Below are 10,344 nucleotides of genomic sequence, written 5' to 3'. Positions count from 1 at the left end.
AGTGGTTAGAGCGTTGGACTAGTAACCTGAAGGTTGCAAGTTCAAACCCCCAAGTTGACAAGGTACAAATCTGTCGTTCTGCTCTCAGTTCTGCACTGTTCATAGGCCATCATTGAAAATAAGAATTTGTTCTTAATTAACCTTGCCTTGTTAAAAAAAGACACAACGGGGGGGCGGAGCTAGCATGTTGGAGTGAACGGCTGTGCGTGAGAGGCTCCTGCAACTTTTTTGCGAAATAATCTAATTTAACCTACTTTATGGCACTTTTTACAACAAACGTTTATTTCTAATACAAGGTAACTTTCTATATGAAAATGCCGAGTAATAAGCGACCAAAGGACAATAAATCCACAGCGGAGGCCTACTCCCCACTAAACAACGAGACAGACATGGCGGGAGGCACAACGTGACACTTACAGAACTTACCCGGGCTTTGGGGGAGCTACGTGTTGCTATAGCTGAGGATCTTAAGGCCTCTATTGCTGAACTGGACACCAAAATCGAGAGCATCATTCGAACGGTCGCTTCGCATGGCCAGAGTATTGTGGACCTTGAGAAAGCTTCTGAATTCAACGCTGGTAGGATCGACGAGTTAGAGAAGCTATGCACGTCATTGCAGGATACTGTGCAGACGCTTTCTGTGAAAAGTGGTGGACCTGGAGGGCCGATCCAGACGTAATAACCTTCGCGTTGTTGGTCTGGCAGAGGGGGTAGAGGCGGGCTCTCGCCCCACCGACTTCTTCGCCAAGCTATTGAAGGATGCAATGGGATCGGATGTTTTGGATTCGGATCCCCAGCTGGACCGCGCACATCGCTCCCTTGTCCCAGTGCCTGGACCGGGCAAACGTCCTCGCCCAGTAAAATCATCTGTTGTCACAGTTTCAAGACCAAGGATCTTATCCTGCGTGAAGCTCGAATGAGGGGCAACCTGTCACATAAAGAGCATCCATTCCGTGTCTATGAGGATTATGCGCCCGATGTGGCAAAGTATCGCGCCGACTACAGAGATGTCATGACCAAACTCTACAAACTCCATCTTCGCCCAGCCTTACTCTTCCCTGCAAGACTAAAAATTACCCCGCCTTCCGGTGAGAAGATTTGGCTCTCCTCGGTTTTGGACGCAGAGAAGTTTATCCGGGGATATACACCAATCCCCCGTACAGGTTAGAGTGCCTTGTTATTGCGTGTTAGGGTCTGCTCATGGACTCGAATCCATACTATACCATATTGGGTGAAAACGTATTAAACGGGCTCAACAAGGGCTACCGAACATGTAAGACGCTGAGCAGACCAATGGATGGCGGTCAGAGCTCTCAATGAACGTTACATTCACTTTCATCCCGGCTGTGCTCAGAGCGATGCATATTTTTTACTTCCAGGTTTGATCACTGACACCTTCGGACGGATATACTTATATTCCCCCACTTTTGTTTTGTTTCGTTATTTATTTTACAATCCTTACATTATTCTTACTACCATACCATTTATTTATTGCTTGCAGGGGACTGGGGGTGATGGTTGGGAGGGGGCAGACACCTGGTTAGCAGGTTGATGTTTTGTGCCGTTCTGCCTTTCTCTGGCCGTGGGCCTCTCTCTCCCGACTAGAGTCCCACCAGCCCTCTGTAGTGCTTATGTCTGTGTAGGTGTGCGTACATATAATTACTATTTGTACTTTATTACTATTTTCTCTTAGCATTTTAGTATTATGTATGTGTATATTTTAAATCAGTGTAGACTGTTATTCTGGGGTATGAATGTTTGTATGTGTATATGTGCATATGGATGTATATACATATTCTTTAAATATATATTTTTATATATGATTTTTTTGTGTGGGTATGTATACATACATGTATATGTATGTATATGTGTGTGTGTGTGTGTGTGTGTATGTATATATATGTATATATACGTATGTGTATCTATATGTATGTATGTATGTGTGTATGTATGTACAGTGCCTTGCGAAAGTATTCGGCCCCCTTGAACTTTGCGACCTTTTGCCACATTTCAGGCTTCAAACATGAAGATATAAAACTGTATTTTTTTGTGAAGAATCAACAACAAGTGGGACACAATCATGAAGTGGAACGACATTTATTGGATATTTCAAACTTTTTTAACAAATCAAAAACTGAAAAATTGGGCGAAGCGTTCATTACAGTTATACATAAGAAGGGTAAAGATCCAGAAGAGGTAGGGTCATACAGACCAATATCTCTCCTTAATACAGACCAAAAGATTTTAGCAAAAACTCTGGCTAACAGGCTTAGCACTTTAATTGGCAAATTGGTCCATTCGGATCAGACCGGCTTTATCCCTAACAGAAACTCATTCTTCAATCTCAGGCGCCTCTTCAATATTATGTATTCTCAGAGGTTACCCAACGTGGACCTTGCCGTCATATCTCTTGACGCTGAAAAGGCCTTTGACCAAGTTGAGTGGCCCTATCTATTCAAGGTCCTACAGAAATGTAATATTGGAGATAGGTTCATAAATTGGATCCAGCTTTTATATAGGAACCCCTGTGCCAGAATACTCACTAACCAATCATTGTCGACCCGATTTAACCTCAACAGGGGGACAAGGCAGGGTTGTGCACTGTCGCCTATGCTCTTCACCCTAATTATCGAACCGCTCGCTCAGACGATTAGATCTCATGCAGCAATACACGGCTATAATACTAAAGATACTATAAATAAGATCTCCCTATACGCAGATGACATCCTCCTCTATGTAACAGAACCCCAGGCTAGTATCCCAGCTATTCTTGATGTGATCAATTTGTTTGGTACCTTCTCGGGATACAGAATAAATTAGAACAAGAGTGAATTAATGCCCATACGGTCGCAAAAAAAAACAAACAACTGGACTCAATTATCAATCCTTTCATCTGGGATTATAAAACACACAGGATAGGTAAAAAACACCTCTGTAAATCCAAGATGGAAGGAGGATTGTCTCTCCCAAATTTTATATTTTATTACTGGGCCGCTAACCTCCGCATTGTTACGTTTCTGCTGGATGACGTACTTCCGGCATCCAGCTGGCTTAGTATGGAGCGTGAGGAGTGTCACCCCTTCTCTATTGGCGCTGTGATTTTGTCGCCTGTCAATCTGGAGATGTCACTTTATTGTAACAATCCTATCATACATAGCACAGTCCGAATCTGGAAGCAAATGAAAGTCCACTTTGAGCTTAGACCAATGTCATTCATGCTCCCTGTCGCCAGGAATCCCTCCTTTGCCCCTTCTAACCTTGATAACACCTTTGAGCGATGGGGAGAGTTGGGGATAAGTACCATAGGGGATTTATACATAGAAGGGACCTTTGCTTCCTTTGAGTTGCTGAGGGAAACTTATAACCTTCCCAGAAGTAATTTTTTCAGATACCTACAAATTAGAGACTACGTTAGGAAACACCTCCCAACATTTGGGAATGCCAAACCTTCCATGTTTGACGGATGCATAAAAATATGCCCCACCTCCGATAAACTGATATCGCGTCTATATGATGCTTTTCAATCTGTTAGCACACCTTCCACTGATGCCATCAAGGCAAAATGGGAGGAAGAACTAGGGACTGACATCTCGGTGGCAGACTGGGAAGAGAGCTTGGAGTATATCCACACATGCTCCATTAATTCCAGACATCGTCTCATATAATTCAAGGTTTTACACAGATTACACTATTCCAAAACTAAACTGCATAGGATATTTCCTGACACATCCCATACATGTGATAAATGTCAGGCTACGCAGGGTACACTACTCCACTGCTTTGCCCTATGCTCTAGCTTGCATGGTTATTGGAGTGGAATTTTTGGGATCCTCTGAAGTTTTGGAGACTGAGTCCCTAAACGGATTAACCAACCCCCAAAAACAACTAATCTCGTACGGTCTCATCTCGGCAAAAAAACTAATCTTGTTGTTTTGGAAGAGGAGGGAAGCGCCCTCTACCAAATTATGGCTCAGTGAATTGGCAAATACTGTACACTTAGAAAGAATTAGATATATTCTGAACAATAAATTATCAACATTTGATCAAATCTGGCAGCCTTTCCTCTCCTACTTGGACGAGTCGGCGCTGTGAATTTGTACTTATTAACGCACTCTCAATTGTAATATTTTAATCTACCTTTGGGCAGCATGTGCTGGCCCTGCCACCCGAACAGTTGGGGGGGGGGGGGGGGGGGGGGACATCTTCCCTCTTTCTTTCTACGTGTCCTTGTTTTGTATGTCGTGTTTTGTATTATTTGTTCTGCACCCAGAACTCTGGGTCTTGTTGTTCCTGTATGCTCTTTTATGTTTAGATAAGAATTGTATACCTGTCTTGTATACCACCTATACACCATTCTTGTGTGTTTAATAAAAAATATTAGAAACAAAAAAAGACACAACAAAATATATTTAGATGCATTTTCAATTCCTAAATGTCAATATTTTATTTTCTGTGCCACGTGTTTATGCCCATTTATGTACATCCTGTATACACCTCACACACATGGTCAGGGGCTTAAAAATAAGAAAACAGTAACATGTCAGATAGAGTTTACATTTTTGAGTTTGCATCCCAATATGACACTTTAAATATTTCACAGAATACTGAAATGTAACAAAACACCTATTGTGTTTATTGAGATGTAAACTGAGATGCTCAGTTGGTCAATATTTCCCTCCAGTGATTCCCCAACATCTTGTCAACATGGGACCCAAAAATGGAGCAGATATCTTATACCAACCTATCTAAATAGACATGTATCCATAACAAGGCCTAGGAGGCCCCTATACTGTCCAAAGATCTCTCCAAAATGTCACATATTTTAAAGCATCTTTATTTTCATGCATATAACTTGGCAAAAAAAAATTGGGGTGACCACATTCACATTCTTTTGTGTAGACAATCATTTTTGATGATTTCATGACTGTTTGATAGTAGGTCCCTGAATGGTCAAAAACCCTCTTCAAATAGAAGTATGTTTGTAGCACAAAATATCTTACAGGAAGGCCCTCTCACTCTCTCATCATGTCACAAGCAGACAGGCTCCCAGAGGCAGGGCCATAAAAGGCCCCATCTCACTCAGCTGCCGCTGCCCTCTCCAACAGCCATCAGCACAGAACAGCATGAATCAAATCAAAGTATATTTGTCACATGCGCCGAATACCGCAGTGAAATGCTTACTTACAGGCTCTAACCAATAGTGCAAAAAAAAGGTATTAGGTGAACAATAGGTAGGTTAAGAAATAAAAACAACAGTAAGAAGACAGTGAAAAATACAGTAGTGAGGCTATAAAACTAGCGAGGCTACATACAGACACCGGTTAGTCAGGCTGATTGAGGTAGAATGTACATGTAAATATGGTTAAAGTGACTATGCATATATGATGAACAGAGAGTAGCAGCAGTGTAAAGAGGGGTTGGCAGGTGGTGGGATTTCTAATCCCTTGATATTATTGTAGGATCGGATTTTAATAGCTAACTTTTCGATGGCCATAATAAATACAGTGCCTTGCGAAAGTATTCGGCCCCCTTGAACTTTGCGACCTTTTGCCACATTTCAGGCTTCAAACATAAAGATATAAAACTGTATTTTTTTGTGAAGAATCAACAACAAGTGGGACACAATCATGAAGTGGAACGTCATTTATTAAATATTTCAAACTTTTTTAACAAATCAAAAACTGAAATATTGGGCGTGCAAAATTATTCAGCCCCCTTAAGTTAATACTTTGTAGCGCCACCTTTTGCTGCGATTACAGCTGTAAGTCGCTTGGGGTATCTCTATCAGTTTTGCACATCGAGAGACTGACATATTTTCCCATTCCTCCTTGCAAAACAGCTCGAGCTCAGTGAGGTTGGATGGAGAGCATTTGTGAACAGCAGTTTTCAGTTCTTTCCACAGATTCTCGATTGGATTTAGGTCTGGACTTTGACTTGGCCATTCTAACACCTGGATATGTTTATTTTTGAACCATTCCATTGTAGATTTTGCTTTATGTTTTGGATCATTGTCTTGTTGGAAGACAAATCTCCGTCCCAGTCTCAGGTCTTTTGCAGACTCCATCAGGTTTTCTTCCAGATTTGGCTCCATCCATCTTCCCATCAATTTTAACCATCTTCCCTGTCCCTGCTGAAGAAAAGCAGGCCCAAACCATGATGCTGCCACCACCATGTTTGACAGTGGGGATGGTGTGTTCAGCTGTGTTGCTTTTACGCCAAACATAACGTTTTGCATTGTTGCCAAAAAGTTCAATTTTGGTTTCATCTGACCAGAGCACCTTCTTCCACATGTTTGGTGTGTCTCCCAGGTGGCTTGTGGCAAACTTTAAACAACACTTTTTATGGATATCTTTAAGAAATGGCTTTCTTCTTGCAACTCTTCCATAAAGGCCAGATTTGTGCAATATACGACTGATTGTTGTCCTATGGACAGAGTCTCCCACCTCAGCTGTAGATCTCTGCAGTTCATCCAGAGTGATCATGGGCCTCTTGGCTGCATCTCTGATCAGTCTTCTCCTTGTATGAGCTGAAAGTTTAGAGGGACGGCCAGGTCTTGGTAGATTTGCAGTGGTCTGATACTCCTTCCATTTCAATATTATCGCTTGCACAGTGCTCCTTGGGATGTTTAAAGATTGGGAAATATTTTTGTATCCAAATCCGTCTTTAAACTTCTTCACAACAGTATCTCGGACCTGCCTGGTGTGTTCCTTGTTCTTCATGATGCTCTCTGCGCTTTTAACGGACCTCTGAGACTATCACAGTGCAGGTGCATTTATACGGAGACTTGATTACACACAGGTGGATTGTATTTATCATCATTAGTCATTTAGGTCAACATTGGATCATTCAGAGATCCTCACTGAACTTCTGGAGAGAGTTTGCTGCACTGAAAGTAAAGGGGCTGAATAATTTTGCACGCCCAATTTTTCAGTTTTTGATTTGTTAAAAAAGTTTGAAATATCCAATAAATGTCGTTCCACTTCATGGTTGTGTCCCACTTGTTGTTGATTCTTCACAAAAAATACAGTTTTATATCTTTATGTTTGAAGGCTGAAATGTGGCAAAAGGTCGCAAAGTTCAAGGGGGCCGAATACTTTCGCAAGGCACTGTAGATATGCCGATAGTGGACAACCTTCTTTTATGAGAAGTAGCCATTATTTACTATTGTCACATGTGCTCCCTCTCCGGCCTCTAGGTCACCAGGCTGTTCGTTATGGCGCACACCTGTCACCAGCCTTACACGCATTTTGACACTCACCTGGACTCCATCACCTCCTTGATTACCTGCCCTTTATATGTCCCTCCCTTTGGTTTCTACCCCCATTAGTCATTGTTGCTGTTTCATGTCAGTGCGCTGTTTGTGTTCCTTGTTTTGTTCATTTATTTATTAATTAAATGTATTCATTCCCTGAACTTGCTTCCCGACTCTCAGCGTACATCCGTACAACTATTTTTCACCTAGGGTTACTATACATGATTTTAACCCATTTTATAAGAGATTGTCCAAAATTGAAATGTTCCAGGCATTAATATATAAACTCCAGTCGTACTTTATGAAAAGCCTTTTAAAAGTCAGCTATGAATAGCAGGCCTGGTTTCCCTGATTTTTCATAGTGTTCTATTGGTTGCAGTACTTGCTGTATATGATCTCCAATATATTGTCCATGTAAAAAACCTGTCTGATTAGAATGAATAATGTCCAACAATACCTTTTTAATTCTATGCGCTATACATTTTGCTAGCATTTTTGCATCACAACACTGAAGTGTAAGGGGCCTCCAATTTTTTTATGGACTGGATCTTTATATTTACCACTTTGAATCGTGTTTCAGTAATAATGAAGGAGTGGTTAAAACATGATAATAACGGTCCTCTGAGGATATCAAAAAAGGTTTATCAGAGTTATTGACCTCAGAAGAAATCAGATTCAAGTAACTTACATTGTGGTGCTGAAACTTGAAGCTGCCGCCACGGCACAAACAATCGGAAATGGACAGCTCATGGTGCTGAAAGTAGGCAAATTGGAGTAAACATCATTCATTTTAAACGTCTTCATTTTAATTAGGGATATGTGTTGGAGCCTATTTCTTCCTGTTTAAGAAATAAGAGGCAGGCCTACCGGTTTGACTGATGAAATTAGGCTATAGGCTGCTATATCCATAGATATGTTAGTCAATTCCTCCACCCGTCATGCACTCTTTAAATAGCCCACCTCTGTGTCTGTTAAGACTTGAAGTTAGTGTGTATGAGAGGGTATGCCATAGGCCTACCTTTTCTTAAAGAAAAGGGCAAAAAGTACAGGCCTACCCACTATTAGTTTAATATTTTGAGGAAAATGAAACAGATGTGATTATATACAGTTATCTATAACAACACTTTGGTCCGCGATTCTTAATGCTAGAAACAAGATGTAAAATAGGAATAACAGGGAAAGACGTGACTCTGATGCATATGGGGATATTGTTGTTTCATTTGCTTTGGATATAATCGAATCTGACACTATCAATTGATTAAGCTATTCACATTCTGTACAATAAAATACATTTAAACCCAGACAGCTTTTAGGGAAACACTTGTGACCTCTCGTTGGGTTAAGCCAAGGAAGAAGATTAGCCAGCAGTTGAAGCTTACATTTTTCTGCGTCAGTAGGCCTACTCGGTCTGGGGTGGAAAGGTAGGCCTAACTTGAAAGTACCATGCTCAGATCCCTACGGACGTCTCAGAGTTAATTATTTACAAACAGGGACAGTTTCGTTGCAAATAACACACACTGTTTTGGCATTGTAGAAATATAATAAGATGAACACATAGGACTATCTCTCTGTCTATACTGTCATTTCAGTCATTTGTGATTTATTTAAAACGTTTCTACTAATACTGTATGGTAACTATTGAAGTCCACTCTTGTACAGCACATTAAAGGTGTATCTCTTTCTCTACAATTTAGGAGATTTTAAGATATGTTGTTGTTTGTGATGGTACTCTAGGTGCGAGGGACATCCTGTGCCACCAGTCAGTTGATGGTGGATGACCTTCTGACCGCGTGCTCGCCAGGTGACCCGGCTGCCATAGAATTGACCTGGATGGATGTGCCTAGCGACAAGCTGCTGGAGCCCATCATCTGCATGGTGAGAAACACACATTCAAAGCACAGACCCACTCACATTCACTGCTCACAAACATACTGGAACATGCTGTTTCAACATACACATCCAGGCATTTCAAACTGACTCTCACATTTGTGTAATTTCTGAACCATGCTCATGATTTTGTTTGTCTTCTGTGTGTGTCCCTCTGCCCTCCAGTCTGACGTGCTGTGCTCACTATCCACCACGCAACCCACAGTCAACATGGAGGTCTTGTTCAAGGTCAGGAAGTTCACAGAGGATTTAGAACAGGAGGGTTGAGAGCTCCTGGTTGGCAGGGGCTTTACTACTCCTTACTCAGTCTGTCCTATCAAGACCCAACTCCAGTCAAATAGTAGCTACAGTATTACAACAGTATTACAACACTACGAACCTGCATTGACAAGAATGATGGAGCATTTTAACTTACACACAATTGTTGTTTTTTTGCATATCCCAACTCCCTCTGAGACACCCACAAGTGCCTTATTTTCTCACTTTGTCGGCTCCGGTATTTAAGCCAGCAATCTTTCGGTAACTGGCCCAATGATCTAAACTTGAGGCTACGTGCCGCCCCTTAGTGGGTCTGCAGGGTGACTCCCCTAGTGGGTCTGGAACCCAGGTCAGCAGCACTACATTGCTGTGTGTCTGTATAGTTGAGGGTATATTGGTTTAGTAATACTCAATTCAGTTCTGTTTCCAGAGGGGATCTCAATGCTGTTACACGTAGCCATGATCACCAAGCTACCCTGACTTAATAAAACCTGAATTCAAAAAGGAACAAGATGTGCTTGTCATTATTTTATTTTTTACTTGTATTATAGTATACCCACATTTCTGTCCACAACTTTTGAATCAGGTAGTAATTCAACAGATACATGTGCTGCCTTTCCAACTGATGTCAAGTTCCAACACAAATATTCATTTGAAAAAGCAATATACTTTCACATTGCAGGTCTGTTGTTTAAACAATGTAATCATAATATATTACATTTAGCAGATGCTTTCATTCAAAGCGACTTACAGTCATTTGCACATACATTTTACGTATGGGTTTCCCCGGGAATCGAACCCACAACCCTGGTGGTGGGATCGGCATGCTCTACACAGGATCATCATTTATACTGTAATATGTGTTTATAACAGGGAGTGACATTGATAATAAGTCTATAGCAGTGTAATAAGTGTTTATAACAATGTACAGCACATCTACCAACGCA

General features: G+C 41.3%; 1 long non-coding RNA gene across 1 annotated transcript; it reads left to right on the top strand.

Moving 5' to 3' along the window:
* Positions 1 to 9,027: 9,027 nt before the first annotated feature.
* On the top strand, positions 9,028 to 9,901 carry LOC149972059 (uncharacterized). The gene is made up of 2 exons (XR_016491894.1): positions 9,028 to 9,127; positions 9,305 to 9,901. It is a non-coding gene; the product is annotated as an uncharacterized LOC149972059 (long non-coding RNA).
* The last annotated feature ends 443 nt before the right edge of the window (positions 9,902 to 10,344 follow it).

This window comes from Oncorhynchus mykiss, chromosome 25, assembly GCF_057628025.1.
Source record: "Oncorhynchus mykiss isolate SJ-2025 chromosome 25, ASM5762802v1, whole genome shotgun sequence".
NCBI classification, from domain to species: domain Eukaryota; kingdom Metazoa; phylum Chordata; class Actinopteri; order Salmoniformes; family Salmonidae; genus Oncorhynchus; species Oncorhynchus mykiss.
Note: the sequence above shows the minus strand (reverse complement) of the source record. Positions and strands in the feature narration are given on the sequence as shown.